Below are 22,257 nucleotides of genomic sequence, written 5' to 3' on the forward strand. Positions count from 1 at the left end.
ACAAGAAGTTAATAGTGAGCTACAATGAAAGTGTTCTGTGTACGTTATTGTGATTTCTATTCTAATTTAAATAAATACAAATATGTTACCTGTGCACCGGCCTCGTTCTTGGCTCATTGGTAGTTCAGAGAGAGGGATCCAAGGGGTATTAGACGAATTGGAGATTGGGCTGAATAAAATAACTAACATTAACCGTTTATTGTGTGACACTTAGCTTGGGGAGGGAAGGAGCTCCCTGTGTTGAGGGTGGCCTCTCAATAAACCGTTACAGCGCATTGGGGATTATCACATGTTTTTTCATGACCCTATTTATATTCAGTAGATTCAGGTGTATGAGTTGCAACCTTGTTATGTGTTGATTGGGATGTATGATATGTCTTTTCCATGCATCTGTTGTATTCAGTAGTTTAGGGCATACAAGTTGCAACCTTGATATGCACATACTTCTGTTAAGCTGATTGGGGCTTATGCCTTATGTTTTTTCCATGCATGTATTGTATTAAGTAGTTCGGGCGTACAAGTTCCGCCCTTGCTATGCGTGCACTTCTTTTAAGTTGTTTGGGACTTATGGCCTATGTCTTATCCATGCACCTATTTGTGTTACTGTCTTGCTATGCGCATATTTTTTTGGAGCATGTGCGTGTCCCCTTTCTATGCATGTATTTGTATAAAATTAATTAGTATATGACTATATGACTAACAGACTTTGCTGTGTGCTTCTTCTTTTGACAGCTGCATGTGCATTGTGTGCATTGTGTGCATTGTGTCCTATTGTGTGCCATTGTTTTCAGCTTTCAGTTACAATTTAAGTCCAAATCGTGGTGGGCAAAACGACAAAAAGTTTATTTGCTTCCTAGAGGAATTTCAAGTACAGCTAACTATGATGTCCAATTATCTCCACTCTGTAAAGGTTAAGACATGCCTAATGTAATATATAATCCCCTACAGGCAAATTAATTCGATATTTTTATTAGTCAAATAAAAAAGGAGTGTATTTCAGCCTACTGTACAACTTTTCTTCAAGTACACCCAGAACAATTGGAGTGAAAACAGCAGTTGGTTTAGAAAATCAGTCTTATGCATAAATACATAAGCATTCACTACGAGTATGGCGGTAAAAGGTAAAGTTGTCGGTAAATCCGTTACTGCCAACTTTACCACTAGGCCAAATTAAGAGGTTGGGCTAGTAGTGGAGGATTTACCTCCAGGAAAATCCGGGAGGTAAATCTTCCCACTGAACGCCCCAAAATCAGCAAAATCTGCAAAATTACTGCAGCTGAAATTCTGCCATGGTAATTCTGCCAAAAAAGCCCCAATGAGTCTAATGGACTCAAAAATAATGGGTAATTACACCACCGCCACTTGTAATCTGACGGTAATTCCACCAGGCCAAGTGGCATTAACGGTAATTTGGTTGGGAGATTTACGGCAGATCTACCACTGGGATACAGCCGAACTCGTAATGAGGCCCATAGTACTTAATCGTGGCAAACATCTTAAGGACATAGTTTGATGACCAATTCTTTCTGCGCTATATATAATTTTGGACAAACACTTTTTAAGAGGATGTTGCTGTGTTGTTTCCAATGCGGGGCAGAAAGGACACTTAAGCATATTTTACCATTAAAATATATAAATAGTGGTCTGCTTGATAATTTGCATAGAACACATTTTACCGACTTTCCAGTGAATGCTATTCATGGAGAATCCTGTGTATACCTGTATCAAAAAGGCGTATACATATTCTGACCTTTGCTGCTATAACAGTGTTTGCCAGAAAGCACAGAAAAAATTGATTTCTCAGAAGGTAGCCCAGAATCTAAATTCAGCCTTTCTGACTCTGCTAATTCTGAGCACCGGTCAATCGCTGGTGCAACTGATGCCTTTCTCATTGTACAAAAACTGGAGTTCTTCCATCATTTTGGAAATTGCAGCTAGCCACAAGCTAAAGACAAAAACTACAGATACCCAAAAAAGAAATAACCCCATTAATTAAGTCTGGGCTCATGAATTGATAGTTGTGTCTTGTTCTGGATTATACATCCCTAGTGAAGCACTCACCTGGATCTTTGTGTTGTGCCTTCTAACCTTTGTCATCTTTCCTGACATGTTCAACAGCCCTAGAAGAGCCCATTTTGCCACCTGCATATGATTATGAATCTATTTCCAGACTCCTGTTTGCAATGGTAATTAGCACATGGATTACAATGCAAACGTCTTCTCAGCCAATACGATATACAGTCTATAACCACTGGTATAGACGTACTTCCAAACAGTCTGACTTGACAAGCAACACAGAAACAATTGTCTCCAGCTGTGCCAAGAGAGTTGCAGGTGTGGTTTAATCCCCAAATTAATAAGCACCAAATGTGTAAGTTTATTGTTACAAGTTCCATGTTCATTAAATTAACACGAGAAATTACTTGTGTGCACAATTTCTTTGTCCACAATAAAAACACTTAAATTATTTTGCACTACAACTCCTTTAGCCTTAAAGACATTAGGAAGCCTTATTATCTTGGGATTATATCCTTTCTCCAATGTATTGCCTTTGGCTTTGATTTGGGTGATAACTTCGGGGCGGGTTATTATCTAGCAATAATTGCCATTTCCTCCCTCCCTCTTTAAGGTTTAATTAGTCATCTGCAGTTGGTGAACTCAATGTAGCAGACATTCAGTTTTTGTCAGAAATATTTTTCAATGTATATATTGAGAATAATCTTTTTGAGGATCAGACTCAACGCAGCGGGTCAGTTGTCAGTCCCAGTAGGGGTGGAGAGAAGGCTAAAACAGGGTTGTCACCTAGCCCCTCTTCTATTTAACTTATACCTGGCTGATCTGGAAAAGTACCTAAACCCCTCGGTCTTGGCCAGCCCCAGTATTGATGATGTTTCGGTCAGATGGCTGGCCTATGCTGACAACATACTGCTATTGGACCACTCTCCGGTGGGCCACAGCACCTTTTAGAGGCCCTGGATAAAACGCAAAGATCAATGATCTTCAGATCAACACAAATAAGTCGAAGATAATGATCTTTAAGAAACCAGGTAAGCAGGCCCGCTCTTGAAAATGGATGCTAGGGAATTATGACATCCCCATTGAAAAAACGGTAACACACTTTGGCTTCAAACTGTACCCATTCCCATCAGTAAATCAATTGGAGCTGGACATGTCTGGGAAGGCCTGTACATTGGTGTGCCAGATGAAAAAGTTTTGATAACATATTGTATGTTTTTTCTGGAGCCACTGGTCAAATTGTGTGTAGCCTAGGTGCTCCCAGCCTTCTTGTACGGGGTAAACATAAAGCCTTTACTATGGTAGACAATCTGGCCCAGAGTGGAGGGTTGCCTGTGGAAAAAGGTTTTGCCCTTGTTCCTAACTATGGCTAGTCTCAGATTTGAACTGGGCCTGGGTTCCATGAATATGCATGTGGTATGGTGCCTTATTTTGCTATTGTTCCCTCACCAGAATTCTCAATAGGAAAACATTGCCAGCCTTTAGAAACAGAATTCTACCGCTTGTACGCAAGTTAAAACTCCTCTTTACTGGTATTCTGGCTGAATGTGACAGTGATGTTGAGATCTTAATAACCAACCGTATGTCCGTAAAAAGATCTCTAAGGAGGAGGGATTGGATTTGCACAATCGATGGCATGCGCTCATTGGTTTTGGCTAAATCCTTCCTTCTGATTGGCAAAAAAATCGGAATCATTCCCAGATACCTGAGGCTTTTTCCAAACTCCAAGGTGAGCCAGAATTTTCTTACGGTACGTTTGAACGTCATTTTGACAAGGGAGGTCCTGTCTCACTGGTCAAAAGTCTAGCCCTGTTGCGGGAGGATGCCACCTATGCAAAGAATCAGTAGTCCAGACATTAAAGCACATTCTACTGGAAGGTAGAGGGTCAGGGAACCTTAGGAGGCAGTTCTTTTTACATCTGGTGGAAGGGGAAGACAAACTGTCCTCAGAGATGTTCTGGGACAGGCTGATGGCTGGAGAAGAAGTCAATCGAACTGTCCAGGTGATTGGGTTACTCCAGGCTTTGGGCTTGGTTTCCAAATGACAAACTGTAAGTGGTCCTTTCTGTGTGGCAACATGTTGTAATGATATCTAAGACACATGTCTATCTGACCGGGGCAGAGGTCTAAGATATATGTGATTTTAATGTTTGGGTGGGATTGATGAAGATGCTATACTTTTCCAATATGTGAACAAGTTTTGTTATTACGTGTTTTACATATTTTTGCTTGTCTGTTTGTGAAAAATCAATATGTTGGGCTGTAACACATATACATTTAAAAAAAATAAAAATAGAAGGTGTTTTTTTAGACATGGCAAAACAATGATTTGTATAAAGTCATTTGAACCTTTGTACACATCATCTAATATATATTCTCCTAGAAACATTCTAGATCACACCTAGCTGCATTCTTGAATTTTCTGTACAATGTATACAGAGGGGATCATTACAACTCTGGCTGTAGGGGGTTAATGGGGCCGGTAGAGCTGCCAGCCTCGTTAACCCCCTACCGCCTCATTACGAGGTCTGCTCACGGGACCCGCTAAGGATGCCTGGTAAAACCAGGCGTCCTTAGCGAGTCCCACGAGCGGTCCAGAATGCTAACAACAGGCCTGTCATTAACGGGCCCGTTGTTAGCATGCTCCCCATTCCCATTGAGCCCTATAAGGGCTCAATGGGAATGGGGATGGGTTCCTGGAATGGGGAAATACCAGGCCCTCCAAGGTTGGAATGGCCCGGTTTTTCCCCAGTCCAGGAACCCGGACCCAGTACCCAGAATGGGGGTAGCCATGCCGCAAATTGCGGCATGGCTACCGCCACGGTCGTAATGACCCCCATAGTCCCCTATGGGTATATGTCTCCAACTGGTTAGTTTACTTTATGCCTGATGAGAATATTCATCCATTGGATCATTAAACTGTGGGGTTAGGAATGATCGTATGTTCATAGATATGAATCGACTTGTAGTGCAGAGAGCTTGTGAATGGGAACAAGGAGCTCTCTGGGCGACTATATAATACTAACTATGAAGACCCCATGAAAGGGAATTATATTTTGAAACACCCTTGATTGGTCTATGGCAGAAGCAATTACAATTTAGCCACTTGTATTTTCTATAAACCTTTGTCAAATCTGTTAGGTCCATAATGGTGTGGAAAGTCCTGTTAGAGTGGAGAGGAATCACTGTTTGGAGGGTAATAATTTTGGTATTCTGCGGCACTGGACCACATTCTCTGGGGTGGAAGGCTTGGAGGATATTGAATGACATGATAGGACAAAAGGAAAGCTACAAGGTAAAGTGGTGGAAGGAACTTCTGTTGGACTAATCTGTGCGAGAACCTAATTAATATGATTGGTTTGCCGACTTTGGAGGGGGTATTGGTGGGGGCGGAGTTGGCATACTGAAAGATAACTCAAATGATTTGAACAGGCCTTCTGGTGTAGAGAATTTGAGCAGTATTAAACAGGAGGGACAAAGAATGCTTTCTAGCCATATTGAGTCAGCAGGTAATTACATCTGAAAATATTATCATGGAATGTGGTGGTTTGGCGTATGACATATGGGACAAAAACTGACACTCGTTTTTAAGTAGTTGTGAAATCATAATTTAACAGGAAATCTAGGCAATTGAATAATTGCATATACAGGGTTATTCATCATATTAGATATCTGCAGTGTAGAGGATTGCTAGATGGATCCCTTTGGTGGTTCATTAATGTTAGTGCTGTCTAGAGTGTTTGAACTCTTGAGCTGACTGGCCTCCATTTTTTCTAATTTGAATGAAAACTTCTCAGAAACTATATGATCAAAGAAATTAGTTGGAAAGGGTGTAATCTTATTTAATAGCCTATAGGACTCTGCTTCTGAATACAGTATAACAAATTACAATTAACAATTTGTTCTTGATAGTTGAAGAATATCCAGTCCCTGAGTTACTTGTTTGTTAGTAGTATATATTTTCCATGATCTAACATGCAGTTCCCACTATAAGGTAGTTTAACAAAGATGCATAGATAAATATGGTTATAATGTATTAACATCTAGAAGGTGTGCTAGAACCAATCTGATGGTTCAGAATGTGACTATTAACGAGCAGTATTGACCCACTTTCCGAGCCCTCTCAGCTGCTGCATGCATCTCCCATCGCTAGCACAGGAGGGGAGGAGCGTGCGCCCCTGGCTGCTCCTTACCGTCTATTCCCACTGCGTCTCAGCTCCTGCATTGCTGACGACTCTTCACCAGGGTGTCTCCACCTCTTACGCTGGACAGTAATGGAAATGGGTTCTGCCTTTTGAGACCCCTTGGAGTGAAATCTCCTTCATTTGTTCTACCAATATTTTGCCTGGATGCAAAAATGTCCTATAGCCCATATTTGCAAGTTATTCCAATGTGTGAATGGCATCAGCCTCTAGCTTCCCTCGGGCCGTAAACGTGAGCTTCTGGGACATTCACAGCCGGGATAGCCCAAGAAAATAAAGGTATATATTTTTAAAACTGATGGCCTGCTTTCTTGCTTTTTCAACCTATTGAAACGCAAACATGTTGCCAACTAGTTGCTGCACGTGCAAGACTCGCTATCTGTCCATTTCTGGTGCGAGACAGATCGTCTGAAGTTCCACCAATCCCTGAAGACGCACCTCTTCCGACCCAATGTCCATTTTCACTGTCCTCCGCCTCCTGTTAGCTGTTCTTGAGCTCTGAAACAGCCTTGTCGTCGTAGTGTGGCTTTACAACAAGCGACTGATAAAATAACATATAGTTATTCCTGAAATGTTCAATGTCAGTGATTTCCTTCAGTAGGATACCGAAGGGTTTTAGCTGCACTAGACTGAACTCCTTCACATTGCCTAACACAGAAACATTTTTTGGATTGTCATGTAGCTTTATTAATTTATTGGTGAATTAAAAGGTGCTTACTGTAATATGAAGATTGCCTAGCTGCCCTCATGGCTTGTCAGATGCCCGTTTCGTTAACTACTTATAGTCGACATAGGCTCATGAAATGCATTTTTTTAAATTTCAAAAAGCAGATTTACCAAGTTTTGGTTTTGAAACCTTTTTTTCTATTATGAAACATCAAATCCTGCACAGATCTTGAAATGACATATGTCAGAATTGTTTTAAAAAAATGTGAGAGTACTCTCTGAATGTTTCTACTAACGCTGTAAATGGAGTGGGAGAAACAAAGATTACAACTTCAGTGCCTGAATTCCTCAAGCCTAACTCTGGCTATCTACAACTAGCGAATGTCAGAGTGATTTGATGATACATTCCAAAAAACAAGTCCAGGGCTCTTGCATCAGGAGTATCTTGCAATTATTTCCAGCAAAGTTGGAAAATCCAGGCTGGAGTTCAATGCTGGTCATTTGTTTTGCTGACTGGATGTTACTGTAGCAACTTCGTCCAAACATAAGCACATCACGACAACCCTGCCTCGCTGTGTAGAAATTCTTGGCGCTTCTGTGGCAGATTATGTCAGCAGCAAATTACATTTACTTTCTAATTTAGAATAAAGCCATGTTTTCAAAAATAGCGTGTTGCTATCACCCAGACAGTAGTCGTGTTATTAGGCTTCTGAAATATATATAAAATTGAAAAGAATATTTTTTTAAAAAAAAGAGTTATGGTTGCTCTAACAAAATGTAAATTGTACTCACATTAGAACTAGAACAGTAAAGTTCAAACACCTCTTCTATACCACTACTTATTCAAAGATGTGACTGAAAGCATGAACACTCACTCCATAGCTCTACAAATCCATTCTTAACACTCACTTGAACTACAGTTCAAACTCTGGGTATCTATCTGGATGCTTCACTTGAACTCTCACATCAACTTAACGCCATCTCGTACGCTGCCGCCCATATAGCCATACTGACCAACGCCAGTAAGCCTTTCCTCTCCGTACCCAATTGCCTCACGATTGCCAGAGCAATGGAGGTCAGGTGGGCACCACTTGTGAATATTTCTCTTTTCAAATAAATCTCAATTATTAGTATTGGTCCAATGGGTATTTGTTTTTCAATGGAGCTTACTGGGTCAAAAAAAGGTCCAATGACATCCGGACCTTAAAAACTATAGTGGTATGAAAAACGGAGTGGAGACCACCCCATAACACCCAGTGCCCACTGCTTGCCTCCTGCCTGGAGGCTAAATTCGGTACGTGAAGCTATATTCAATTGTTAGTTGAGTTAGATCATTCTTGAACTTCAGCATAATCATTAAACTTGATTCTTTCAGAAAAAGTGATTTCAGCCACTTCATTTATCAAAGCAAGGTAAGCCCTGAGGTAGAAGGGCTGGAGTCAAGCTGTTGGGCTGTGGCGGCGCTGTGAACTGTCACTTCACTTATTCCTGCAGACAGTCTTGAAAGCTTTTATCTGCTGGAGGGCTGCGGGCTGAGAAAACAAAAGGAGCATATCTCAGCACCGCTTGCCGCTCCCTTGCAGCTGCCTGTACTATAATCACTAAAGGCAATCAAGGCAGAAAGGTGAAAAGGACGCCTTTGCCTTTGAAAGCACGAACCGAATCCCGTGTGAAGCACGAGCCACGTGACATCCAGCTGGGCTCATTAACACGCCTGGAGCGCCCTTGCGGCGTAAGCCCTGAGGTAGAAGGGCTGGAGTCAAGCTGTTGGGCTGTGGCGGCGCTGTGAACTGTCACTTCACTTATTCCTGCAGACAGTCTTGAAAGCTTTTATCTGCTGGAGGGCTGCGGGCTGAGAAAACAAAAGGAGCATATCTCAGCACCGCTTGCCGCTCCCTTGCAGCTGCCTGTACTATAATCACTAAAGGCAATCAAGGCAGAAAGGTGAAAAGGACGCCTTTGCCTTTGAAAGCACGAACCGAATCCCGTGTGAAGCACGAGCCACGTGACATCCAGCTGGGCTCATTAACACGCCTGGAGCGCCCTTGCGGCGTAAGCCCTGAGGTAGAAGGGCTGGAGTCAAGCTGTTGGGCTGTGGCGGCTTTGAGGCGTGGAGAGTGACGCGCATCGACTCTCCATTTGGGCTTTGCAGCATTCGCAGCCTCTTATTTCCAAGTACGTACTGCTATTTTGGCTGCTCTTCAGTCCCCAACACTGTATTCGTACTTGTTTCTTTAAGTATCAAATCATGCAGTGTGTGCTAATGTCCCTGAAATCAGGTATGCCTAACATGGGCCCATTAACAAGAAGCTCTAATGAGCACAGGTCACAGGCTTATGCCTTAAAAAGCCTGCCTAGAAACTGTACGGGCACTTCAACCCCGCTTGCTCATAATTCTCACATGTTACGAAAGCAGAGTCTGAAACCAGCTGGAAATGCTGATATCCGTCTGTTTTGCAAGAATCCATCTGAAATGATGCAAAACCCCATTAGCAGCAGGGCAATAGAAAATCTTCCTCTACTCATATCAGATTCAATACCTCTGACTCCCTCAAATGTGAACATTAGTGCTGTTGGTGCTCCAAATGGGTCTGCCAACACAAATGGAAATATTGCCCCTGCCGCAATAATTGCTAGTACTAATAGGTCACTCACTGATAGTGTCATATTGGGCAACATATTTACAGCTCCTGCCCAAGAAACCATTCCTGATATACATGACACAATCAGTGATTTGGCAGCCCGACCACAAGAGAATGCCACTCCTTCTCATCTTTCCCATTCACGTATACAAAATCTTTCTGCCTCACCCGACTTATTCACAAACAATACCCATTCACGTTCTGTCTCTGAAATTTCATACATGGCCCCAATGCCACGTAATCCGCGTACTATTGGCTCTAATACTCCCAAAAAGGATGATGCCATACTAAGGCCCAATTTACTAGAAATTACTCTAAACTCCGTAAATTTGGCCATCCAATCCATAGCCAAACTGTTTGAGACCCTTGATTCGAAATTGTCAAAACAAAATTTGCAAATCGAAAAAGTGTTAGCGTGGCAATCCGCCTTCATGCAAACGACGACATTAAAACAACAGGTTGTTTCGAGTGGTGCCAAATGTAAATCAAACAATGTTAATGTGGCCACACAAACTGCTTGCTGGCCCATTCTTGCCACTGGTCCTTTTCCCACTCTCCCGGAAGCTCTACAGAACAAGTGTCCCATTCTCCCGCACTTTTCAGAACCTATTCGAGACAACCATCAAATGGCTGATATGGGAGCCCCGCCCACATTTACACAGTCCCCTGCAGACACGGTTAATCCGATGGATACAAGTCTGGACAGTCAATCTGTGACTCCTCATAGCATTGTGGAGGTGCTGCAGGCTAATTCCCCGACCAGTTCAGAGCTGCCAGTCCAGACACCAGTATACACACTTTTTGAATCAAAGCGGTCCGACAAACAGAAGACTGTTAGATTTTTAGATGTGAAGAAATCAAAAAACATGCCAACTCAAAAGAATCATGGCTCCTCAAAAACCAAACAGTTCATAAAAGCAGTTACAAATTCACAGAAAGGAAAAATATTAGCCTCCACTGCAATTGCTAAAAAATATCAACAGCAAGCACAAGTTCGGAAAGATAGTGCGGGAGTTAGGCCACCAAAAAAGGTTAAATCTTACGCTCCTCTTAATGATCTGTTAGCGGTGGCGGCCGACATGCATGGAGCTGAAAGCTCACAGATCACAACTGTCCCCTTAGTTGGCAAGACAGGTCCTGTAGACCAATCTGATGAACTTTCACAAGGGGCACTCGATCTCAGAAGACAGGAAATTAGACATGCTGTTGATGAATATATGAGTAGACAGCCATTTCAGAAAGCTCTAAATTGTTGTAAATCTAAAGGTACAACAGAAATTATAGAAACAGCGCTCCCTCTTGCAATTCCGACAAAATCATCTTTAGCGGCCAGCACTTCCTTAAAACATGCAAATACAGAATATAATTCCTCATCTATTGCTATTGGCGCTAATGTGCCTACTTCAACCCCAACATTACCTGTACGGGCCGACTCTTGTCATGCTCATTGCTCTTGTTTAACCAATCAACAGAAAAAACAAACAACTTGGAGTCCATCCTCCACTCCACTCCTCCGGAACAGTCTACCATCTCACGTTCCCGGTTTATCAAACACTGTTGAGGAACTGGACGCGAGGTCTGGACAAGAAGGTGGTACGGTTTCTCTACCACCCCAACTTCTTCAAATACTTCAATTGGCGTTGCAAAAAGCCAATGAAGTCTCGAATCAGGTAGCCCCACCTCTTGTTGATGCCGCACCCCATCCAAACATTGCGAAAAAACAATTGCAATCAAACATCAAAAGACCCGCCTTATACTCTTTAATCATAGCTTGCAGGCCTTCTCCGAGTGTTCAATATGATCTGAATCGCAGGTCAATACTAACAATCTTCGCAGAAATCCCTGCACTAGAAGACATTAATTCGGTTGATTTACAACTAGTGGAATTTGATAATGAGCATTCACTCTCTTCAGTCAAACTATGGATCAATTCACGGGTTGTCTTAAATACAATCTGGCTTGCCAAAAAACAACTCTATGACTTAGGTTTTATCATTGAAGTAAACCCATCGATCATACCTTTACCAGAAGTTGCTCCAAAATCAGCTATAGCTGAGATTAAGTGCGGCACATCAAAAAATTCTGAATCAAATAGAAAGGACTCAACCAAATCGCCCTGCACATGTAATAGAGTGTCTTACATGCACTAACTATGCCATCCCAAATCAAAAACATTATCGGTCACCTTAGCCAGTTGGAACACGAGAGGACATCGTCATCTCATTAACAATCCCGATTTGGCCATTGCGAATGCCGACATAATTATGATGCAGGAAACATGGTTTATGGATCTCCCAATCTGGGACAACTATGATCTATATCTTAATCCCGCTCTTAAGAAAAAATTGGGAAGACCAAACTCAGGCCTGCTTATCGCCATTAAACAACTTCCCTCATTTTCATCTGAACAGTGGCTCTCTCCCAGCCCTTTTCTACAAGCCGTGAAGCTCAAAGCTGGTGGTTTCAGCTATATTCTAATCAACATGTACTGGAACCCGATAGGCATATCCGATCATGCTTTCATGAAAGATATAAATCATTTATTGGATTTAATCTGTGTTGATAAACCGGTGCCGCATGTCATTCTGGCCGGTGACCTTAATTTACATTGTTTAGAACCTTTCTACGATAAATCTAGATCGGATCTTTGGTTGCATTTTGTTGATTCTCGAAATCTGCAAATGTTAAATGGTATTTTTGCTGATGACATTCCCCCTCACCCCACATGGCATAGAGGTACATCCACGGCTGTAATTGATTATATATATGTTAACAAGAACCTAATTAATAACGTGACCAAATTTAAAGTCATAGACACTAACTTAAGCGATCACAATATTCTATTTGTTAATTGGACTATATCAGACATTGTGGAAAGTCCATATTCGCAATGCATAGCTGGCCTTCTTTCCATCAACCCAGGCTGCAATAGATTAAGATGGTCTGCCACGTCCTTACAACGGTTTAATCAATTTTATGCAATGGAATCACTCGAATCCAGTGGGGGGAAAACAAAACTTGTTGACTATCACAACTTGATGCAATTGTTTCAACGCAAAGCATCACATGAGGCAAAGCCAAAATCAGTACATCTGCATGTGTTTAACAAAGAAATTCAATCCGCAAAAAAGTTATACAGATCCTGCAAAAGGCAGATTCTTAAATCATCCTCAGAACATAAGAATGGCCTATTGCTAAAGTTAAAAACTAAACATAGGAATTGGATGCGAAGCATGAAAGCCACTCTATATCAAAACGATAGTGCTTGTATGCTCAGGAATCTTGCTGGGAAAAACACTGCCCAAATGTGGGCAACTATTAATCAGAGTTCAACAGGACACCAAATTGCATTACAATGTAATAATGTCCCACATCAAGCTTGGGTTACACATTTCACGCAATTGTACGAGCTCCCACAAATTTCATCTAATGATTTAGCTTCTGTGGAAACAAATACATTTGTTTTGAAGTTTGATAAAGAGGACATCTCATACTTCATAAAGAAAGCTACCACCTCTAGGGCTCCAGGACCCGATGGCTTGTCCAACTATGCTTTGAAACAACACCCAGATATTTGGACTGACATTCTGTGGAACATGTTTAACAACATTATTCAGACTCAAACAATGCCAGAAACCTGGACCCACTCTATAATCTTACCAGTATTCAAGAAAGGTGACGGAACTAATCCCGCTAGTTATAGGCCCATAGCATTGCTGGATGCCCCCAGTAGAATTTTCAACCGTATCGTACTTAGAGACCTTAATGCCTGGGCCACCAATCATCAAAGAAGGGATCCTTTCCAGACAGGATTTGTCTCTGGTTTGGGCATTACCCCAAACATAGTCGCCTTGAAAATGATAAGATCGCACTACTCTACAGTAAATCAACCTTTATATTTGGCATTCATAGACTTTCGGGTTGCATTCGACTCTATTGACCGCAATCTTTTGTATAAAAAACTACTGCGATATGAATGTCCACCTTCACTCCTTGCAATAATTAAACTCCTTCATACTAACACTACTCTACAAGTTAGATTGACAACAGAAGGATCGCTATCTGTGCCTATTCATACAGCTCGAGGCCTTAAGCAGGGTTGCATCCTGGCCTCGTTTCTCTTCAACCAGTTTATTTTAGATCTTGGCGAGTCCTTTTCTGTCATACTAACTGATGCACCAAAACTAGGCCAACAACTCATCCCATGGATGCTATATGCAGATGATTTAGTTCTTTTATCAACAACTCCACGAGGCTTGCAAAATCTACTTGATACCCTATCGACTTATTCAACATTTAAGTGGCATTTGCAAAACTTTGAATTGCAGAATGTTTCTGAATATAAGTATTTGGGCATTTCAATTTATAATAAAATCTCAGAAAAATCATATATAGATTCCTTGTCATACAAGCTCCAAACATTAAAATCACAGGCAACTATCCTAATGTCCAAATTCGGTAAATTCTCTATTCAACATGTTATGTCATTTTACCAAGCACAAGCAAAAATGGTTCCTATATTATTGTATGGTGCTGAAACTAAACTAATACATAGTTCATCAGTATGGGACATGCTCGAGTCTAAATTTTGGAAAGCATTGTTAAAACTTCCTAACTGTACCCCATTGCCGCTCGTAAGGTATGAACTTGGTTTGATTACACTTCATATACAATTAATATGGAAAATGTGTTCATTTTTACGCAAATGTCTTTTAGGTCTTGAACATCGTGACCTCTTGAGTCCTGTTGCATACTACCTTGTGAATTCTAACCATCTTTTTCCACGCACTTGGAGAAACTGTGTATTGAATGCTCTATCGGATGCTTCTATACCTTTACTTGTCCTTTTGACAAATCCAAACCGAGCTAAACTAAAATTGTATCAAAGAGACTGGATATGCACCAGGGACAAATGTTGCACTTACAAGGACTTTGACTCTCAGCTATTTGGTCATAAAAGATTCCGGGCAATGTCTGATTACTTACTGAAATTTCCATCACCTTATATAAGGCAACAATATCTGCGTTTCAGGTTTAACTTATATCCGACAATGGAAATCATGGCCAGGAGGGGCTTGGTCACTGATGATTTAAATCATTGTCGCTTCTGCCATGACAAATTGTGTCGTGAGACATTGAAACACTTAATAGTAGTTTGTCCAGCTTTAGATGTGACAAGAAAGAAACTTTTCAGTAAGCAACTGCGAACATATGTACCTTTGACTGTTGATGAAATCTGGCACAAAATCTTTTCAAGCAATAAGCTGGGACTTAGAATTGCAATTGTACAATTTTTGGATATAGTGTTGTTGGGGGAAACTGAAACTTATCATAAACCTACTTAAATGAGTCTTGAATACAGAACCCCGTGAATTGTTACGAATATGGAAATATGCATCTGCTCAAAAACTAGGAAAAAAAAAAAAAAAAAAAAAAATGTTTTAGCTGCAATTTTAATTGTACTATGTATATTGTGCATTGTAAACTGTTCTCAATTGTTCTTAAATAATCGTTACATTGTCATATTTGAAAGGTTGATCTATCAACCAACCAAATAAAAAAAAAAAAAAAAAAAAAAAAAAAAAAAAAAAAAAAATTATCAAAGTTTTTACTCGGGTACTTGTGTTCAAATCACACAATACATTAGGCGTTTTCCCAATTCCTCTACAAAAAATCACAGCTCTTGCCAATGCATTTCGGTGACTAGCACCATCTTCAGGGCTAAATTGCAACATAAATTTCATCACGTAACACATGTGTATAAATTATGGATCATAACTGTTAGATGTACATAACAGCACAGGTTTCATCACATAAAAGAAATACAAAAGAGAAAAAGTGCAATGTGAACGTTAGTGTCATTCTACGTGCAGACGTCGGTACCATTTATCTTTAGTAAACGTGTGAATTCAGCCGTGTGTAAATTCCATTACCTTAGCTTTCTCGTAAATGCGTAAACACCTCATAAAAGTTGATACATCAATGCAGTGTCTCTGTTAAGAGAGGGAGAAAGACAATGAGCTCTCTAGCTTATTAAGTGACCTTAACTGCTTGCGTGGAATGCCGTGACTCGGCAGAACCTCTTACCTTGACTCTGCTCGCGAGTAAACTGCTCGTAGAACGGGCTTCAGCTGCGCGTGTCTGTGCGTGACCTAGTAACAACGCAACCAAGGAGCTGACGGCACTGCCCGTCTTCAGGGATAGGACAGGACAGGCGTGCCAGCCGTCCCACCTCCTCGCGTGAGCGTGGGGGCGGGACTATCTCCTTGGTAACCCTTCGTGACACCGTCACATGAGGCAATTAGTCTAAGTTCTCTCCGTGCTTCCTAAATGTCAGAGTTTTTTAGAAAAGATATGCATCCCCACGGTGCTCGCACCCCGCCCACATTCAAACAAGCTGGGATCGCCGGTGTTTGAGCATGTGCGGAGAGCAGAGGAGCCGCGAACGGACACATATCCCAGCGTCTATCACTGTGTATCACTCTAGTCCTATTCTCATATTGTATGAATGGTTATCGTGATGTTTCCTGGATTGCTTCAAGGCAAATATCTTTTTCAATCAACGCGTCAGTACTTTTAACAATCTTAAAGAATAAATAATTATCTCGATCCAAGGTGGATCTGTTAGTACCTATACACTTCTCCTTCAACCGCTGTATCTGACACACATCATACCCACAGGGCAATTACATCCTATTGAAAACGAAAAACCATAATAGGGGTGAAAAAACAATTTGCATATAATCTAAACCAAACAGGTTATTCCACATTCTGTGTGTACATTTCTTTAAAGAAACCAAGCAAAGTTAATCTCTTCATTGAGTCCTTTTGGTGTAAGCGTTCACAGGCGGTCTATCCAAAATGATTCTCTTTGATCAAGTCTTTGTTCCAAATTCATATGAGGTTCTTCTTTCTGGACCACCTCTAAGATTTGAAACCTTATCTGGGATAAATTATGTTTTTTGTGATCCCAGTGTCGTGCCACCGCTGAAGTTTTATTGTGTGTACGGATACATGAGCAATGTTCGTTCCATCTTGTCTTGGCTGCTCTTGTTGACTGCCCTACATAGTATAACCCACACAGGCATTTAATTGAGTAAATTGTATTGACAGAATTGCATGTTCCAAAATGTTTCAATGTGATCTTTTCTCCAGTTTGTGGATGGTTTATTTTATTGCCTTTCAATATATATCCACAATTAGAACAACTCAGGCATGGATAAGTTCCAGTTTTGGTTGTTCCCTCTTTTTTCTTCTTCAAGTTTCTTGTTCTCACCAGCTTGTCCTTCAAATTCTGACTCCATTTGTATGCAAATGTTGGCAATTCTTTGTATAAAGGCTCCACTCTTTCACCTAGAGTAAGTATGTTCCAGTTCTTTTTGATTATATTCTTGATCCGTTTGCTCTGTTTAGAGTACTTGGATACAAATACTATTGAGGGTGCTTCGTCATGTTTCAATTTGGGTTTTAGTAATTCTTCTCTGCTTTTGTCTTTAAGTCTTTCTTCTGCTTCCTCAATTTCTGATCTATTGTATCCTCGTGTCAAAAATGTATTTACCATCATGTTGATTGCTTCTTCATAGTCCTCTGGATCACTTACTATCCTTTTAACTCTCAACATCTGACTGTAGGGTAAATTCTTAATCAAACTTGGCTGGTGGAAACTCAATTTGTGTAGAATGTTATTCCTATCTGTCGGTTTCTGATATATGTTAGTTCTGTAACCCGTCTGTTCCTTGGTCACCTTGACATCCAGGAAGTGTATTGTTTTGATTGAGCTTTCAGATGTAAACTGGATCCATTTATCTATATTGTTGAGATACTCCAAACATCTTTTCAATTGTTCCTCTGTGTCGTGCCATATCCCAAAAATGTCGTCTATGTATCTGACCCATAAGCCGATCTTGTTCTCCATCTCTCATTTTCTAGTACATTATCTCCCTCGAATTTGTGCATAAAAGCGTTGGCATACGACAGTGCCATTGTGGCACCCATGGAGGTTCCAGCTGTTTGTAGAAAGAACATTCCTTTATATTGGAAATATGATATTTCACTAATGAACTCCAACAAAGCCATGACAAATTCTTTCTGAGCTGGGATGTCCCCTTCTTGTAACAGTAGCCATTCCACAGCCGCTCTTCCTTGGTCATGTGGAATCGAGGTATACAGACTTTTCACATCTATTGTGAATAGTATATCTGTTTCTGTATAGGTTGCTTCTTTCAGATATTTCAAGAAATCTGTTGTGTCTTTGACATATGTACTAGTTTTTTGTATCAGTGGTTGTAGGAAGTAGTCAATGTACACTCCTAAGGGTAGTAGAATACTGTTGGTGCCTGCCACAATGGGTCTGCCAGGCGGGTTGACCAAACATTTGTGCACTTTGGGTAATGTGTAGAAATGTGGTATCTTCGGGTAATTGTTCGTCAAAAATCTTTTTGTATGATGGTTGATCTAGCTTAATTCTTCTGCTTTGGTAAATAATTCTTCTAAGTTCTGCTTGATCATGATCGTAGGGTCTTTGTCGAGTTTAGCATATGTGCTACAGTCATCTAATTGCCTCATACATTCGACATCGTAATCTTTCGTGTTAAAAAGTACCAATGCTCCTCCCTTATCGGCACTGCGTATGGTGAGTTCTTCATCGCTGTACAGTTTTTTAATTAGCTCGCATTCGTGAGGTTTTATGTTCATTCGTCCTTTGGATTTAAAATTGATTTTCTCTAGATCTCTAATGGTTTGTTTCTGAAAAATGTTTATGGAAGGTACATTGATCGGTGGAATGAATCCACTTTTTGTTCTAAACTCTTTCAGTTCTTCCTCATCCCTTTCTTTTCCTTCTGGTTTCTCTAATTCATTAAAAACACTTTTAGCTTCATCTTTCTCACCAGTTTGAACAGTTCCTCTCTAGTGTCGAACAGTGAGCTATTATTGGTAGGCACAAAGCTGAGTCCTTTGTGCAATGTCTTAATTTCTTGTTCAGTTAGTATCCTGAATGAAAGATTCAGTACTAAACTTTTCTCTGTTTCTGTCGTGTCTCTGTCCCTTCTCTTGGTTTTCCTCTTCCCCCTCCTGGTTCTCTCCGTTCTTTCGGGCCTTTCTCTAAAAAAGAAGCAGCTGAGGCTCCACTCGTGGATGTGGTTGGTCTTCGTGTGGGGCTTGTGGTTCCTGTTGTTGATTCCTCTTCTTCTTCCGGTTGCGTATGATTACTCTCAGTTCCGGAGCTAGATGTTTCACTGTTGTTGCAGGACCTGGATTTCGGTTTAGGTTTATCTACCGAGGGTCCATATCTTTCCATCCAAGTATATACCTCTCCGTTTAGATAGTCATATGTGTCCCTGCGGAACTTCCTCACTTTCTTAGCTTCCAATTCTGATTTGTATTCTGAACGTTTATTGTTTATGTCATCTAGAATTGTTTGGACCTCTTCTTCGTTTAGAGTTTTCACCAGTTCTTTTTCAATTTCTTCAATTTCCCCACCTAGTGTCGTCAGGTTATTTGCCAGTTCTTGTATAGTTAATAGAATTAAGTCGAGTGAGCATTTATTATAATCGCCTCCCATTTCCTTACAAATTCTTTGCTCTCTTTACATAACGTGGGGCGTAATTGCATTCGCAGCCCACGTGGTATCCTTTGGTTTTTGTAATATCTGCCAAGGGTGATTGCATGAAGCTTGCAGTTGATTTCCTTTCTGATTAAATATTCTAACTGTTTAATTTTTCTGGCCGGATCCTGTCCAGGATTCGAGCTAGTGCCAAGGGAGGAATCGGTAATCAGACCTAAAATTCTGTTGGCCTCCTCGGCCGAGAACCCCAACGTATCTGCTTTGTTAGTTGTTAGTGTTTCAATATCCGCAAAAGACATAGCGGTTATGTCTTAGTTTTTGCAGGCGTGCTGATAATATCTTGAGTTTTTGAATTTTTAATTGTTAGGTATGTGTGTGCCTCCACCTTCTTTATGCCGAGAAAGAAAGTACAGTGCAATGGAGGTCAGGTGGGCACCACTTGTGAAAATTTCTCTTTTCAAATAAATTTCAATTATTAGTATTGTTCCAATGGGTATTTGTTTTTCAATGGAGCTTACTGGGTCAAAAGCCAGAGCCATCACCAGGGCCAGATTGGACTAAAGCAACGCCCCCTTTACTGGCACCTCAGAACGCAACAGTAAAAAGCTACAAGCCATCCAAAACAATGCCCTCAGCCTTACCAAACACGCCCACATCTCAGAAGCCAGAAAAGACGCACATTGGCTTCCGATCCAAGAGAAAATCAACTTTAAGATCCTCTCCATCATTCACAAGTGGCTCTCTGAAACTGCACTGACCTACCTGTCTCAGCGCGTGGAAAAATACATCCCCTCTCGCTCACTAAGATCCTCACACAACCACTTGCTCAACGTGCCCAGCTACAATCGCCAAACTGAAAGCGGCTTAAGCTTCCCTATCATTGCCGCCAAGCCGTGGAACAATCTCCCTATGTTCTTGAGGATGGAACCCTCCTACTGGACCTTTAGGAGAAACTTGAAAACTTGGCTTTTTGCCTCCTCGGAGCCAAGACACTGTATCACTGCTGAATGTCTTGCACGCATGCCTCCTGCCTTCCCCGTTTATCTTTACCTGTACACCACCTTACCCCTTTCCCTAATGTAACTAGTGCCTAGATACCTGAGGGTTCAGTGTGCTGCCACACATGCACAAATAAATAAATAAGTATAATATTTCCCTAATGTAACTAGTGCCTAGATACCTGAGGGTTCAGTGTGCAGCCACAAATGCACAAATAAATAAATAAATATAATATTGATTTAACCTGGATAATATTTAAAGTGAATGTTAAAGTTGGATTTGTAGTGGTACGGTGTGAGTTTTCTACTCTGAGTTTCATTGTTGAATAAGTGTTTGTAACTTAATGCTGTCACTTCTAAAGTTTGTAGAATTAAATTTTTGTTGAAGTTCATTTTGTTGTATGTGTTTATATTATGTGTTTATCAGTGTATGGCATATGACTGTATGGCATATGGTATATGGCATACAAGTGTATGATGTCGGAGTGGTTCATGAATGTGTGGCATGTGAGTGGCATATTAATATGTGGCATTTCATTGTCAGGTTTACAGAGTATGGGCATACGAGTGTATGGCTTATGAGTGTGTGGCATGTGAGTCTGTCATGAGTGTAAAGCAAATGAGTGTATAGTGTAGGGAGTGTATGCCATATCACGGTATGCCGTATAATTGTATGACATTTAACTATTGCATATGGTGTATGGAATATGAGTTTATGGCATATCAGTGGCATTTGAATGTTAGATATGTGACCATTTGGCATATCAGTGTCTGATGTATGAGTGTCAGGTGTATGGGGTATGTGCATATGGCATGCTTGTTTATGGCATGCCAGTTTATGTCAGGTCAGTTTATGTTGCATGCGGGTATTGTTCAGGAGTGTGTGGGATAAGAGTGCATGATGTGAGTGTATTTTTTCTAAGTCAGTGTGGCATATGTATGCAGTTTAAGGGTATGTGGCGAAGAGCATGTGGCACAAGATTGTGGTGTAAGTGTGTGATGTAAAAAGCATCATGTGCTGGTATGGCCCATGGGTTTGTGGCATAGAAGTGTGTGCCATACCAGCACATAGCATGAGTGTGTTTGGCATAAGAGTGCATGTGTAAGAGTGTGTGCCATCAGGGCATGTACCAAAAACATGTGTCATGTAAGAGCATGTGCCATAAGAACCTATGTCGTAAGAGCATGTGCCATAAGAACCTATGTCGTAAGAGCATGTGGCGTAAGAGTGTATGGCATAAATGTATGTGGTGTAATATTGTGTGTCATAAGAATATGTGTCATAAGAGTGTATGTCATAAGAATCTGTGTTGTAAGAGAGTGTGCCATAAGTGTGTTCCATAAGAGACTGTGGCAGCAGACCATGTGGAGTAAGAACGTGCAGTGTAAATACATTTGGCATTAAAGTGTGGCATATGATCATGTGGCATAAGAGGGTATGGTGTGAATGTGTTGTAGGCATGTGTGGTGGAAGTGCCTGTGGCATAAGAGTGTGTGGCATCAGAGCATGTGGCTTAATATTGTATGTCATAAGTATGTGTGTCATAAGTGCGTGTCTTGTAAGTGTGTGAGTCGTAAGTGTGCATATTATAAGATCATGTCATAAGAGCATGTGTCTTAAAAGCATGGGTCCTAAGAGCATGTGGCACATGTGTGTGTGGTGTAAGGCATATGCATGTGTGGTGTGTACGTGTCTGACATTTGAGTTAATGGCGTGTTTGGTGTAAAGTCATATGAAATACACATGTCCTATTCATGTGAAAAGTCAAATTAAAGTGAGGTTTGACTTTGATGTGAGTGTTTATAGACATAGAAGGCATTTAGGAGTTTCACATTTTGTACATGTATGCAATTTACGCCTTTTATACATCCCATATACATTGGATAAGTGTGTCCTGACCTCGATGTGAGTTTTCGATACATTTATCAGTGTACATGTACGAAATGGTTTAGTCATAATACCGAACTTGTAAATCTCGAAAAAAAAATCTCGAAAAAAAGGCCGAAAAAAAAAAATCGAATTTGTTTAATTTTTTTTTTTCAAAATGGGGGGGTTACCCCCAATCCCCATTTTTACTATTTTTATTTTTATTTTAACTGTTTTTTTTACTTACCTGACCCAAAAAATACATATATAAAAAAATTAAAAAATTCGATATTTTTTTTTT

Source organism: Ambystoma mexicanum, chromosome 8 (assembly GCF_040938575.1).
Source record: "Ambystoma mexicanum isolate Mex_15411 chromosome 8, UKY_AmexF1_1, whole genome shotgun sequence".
Taxonomy (NCBI): domain Eukaryota; kingdom Metazoa; phylum Chordata; class Amphibia; order Caudata; family Ambystomatidae; genus Ambystoma; species Ambystoma mexicanum.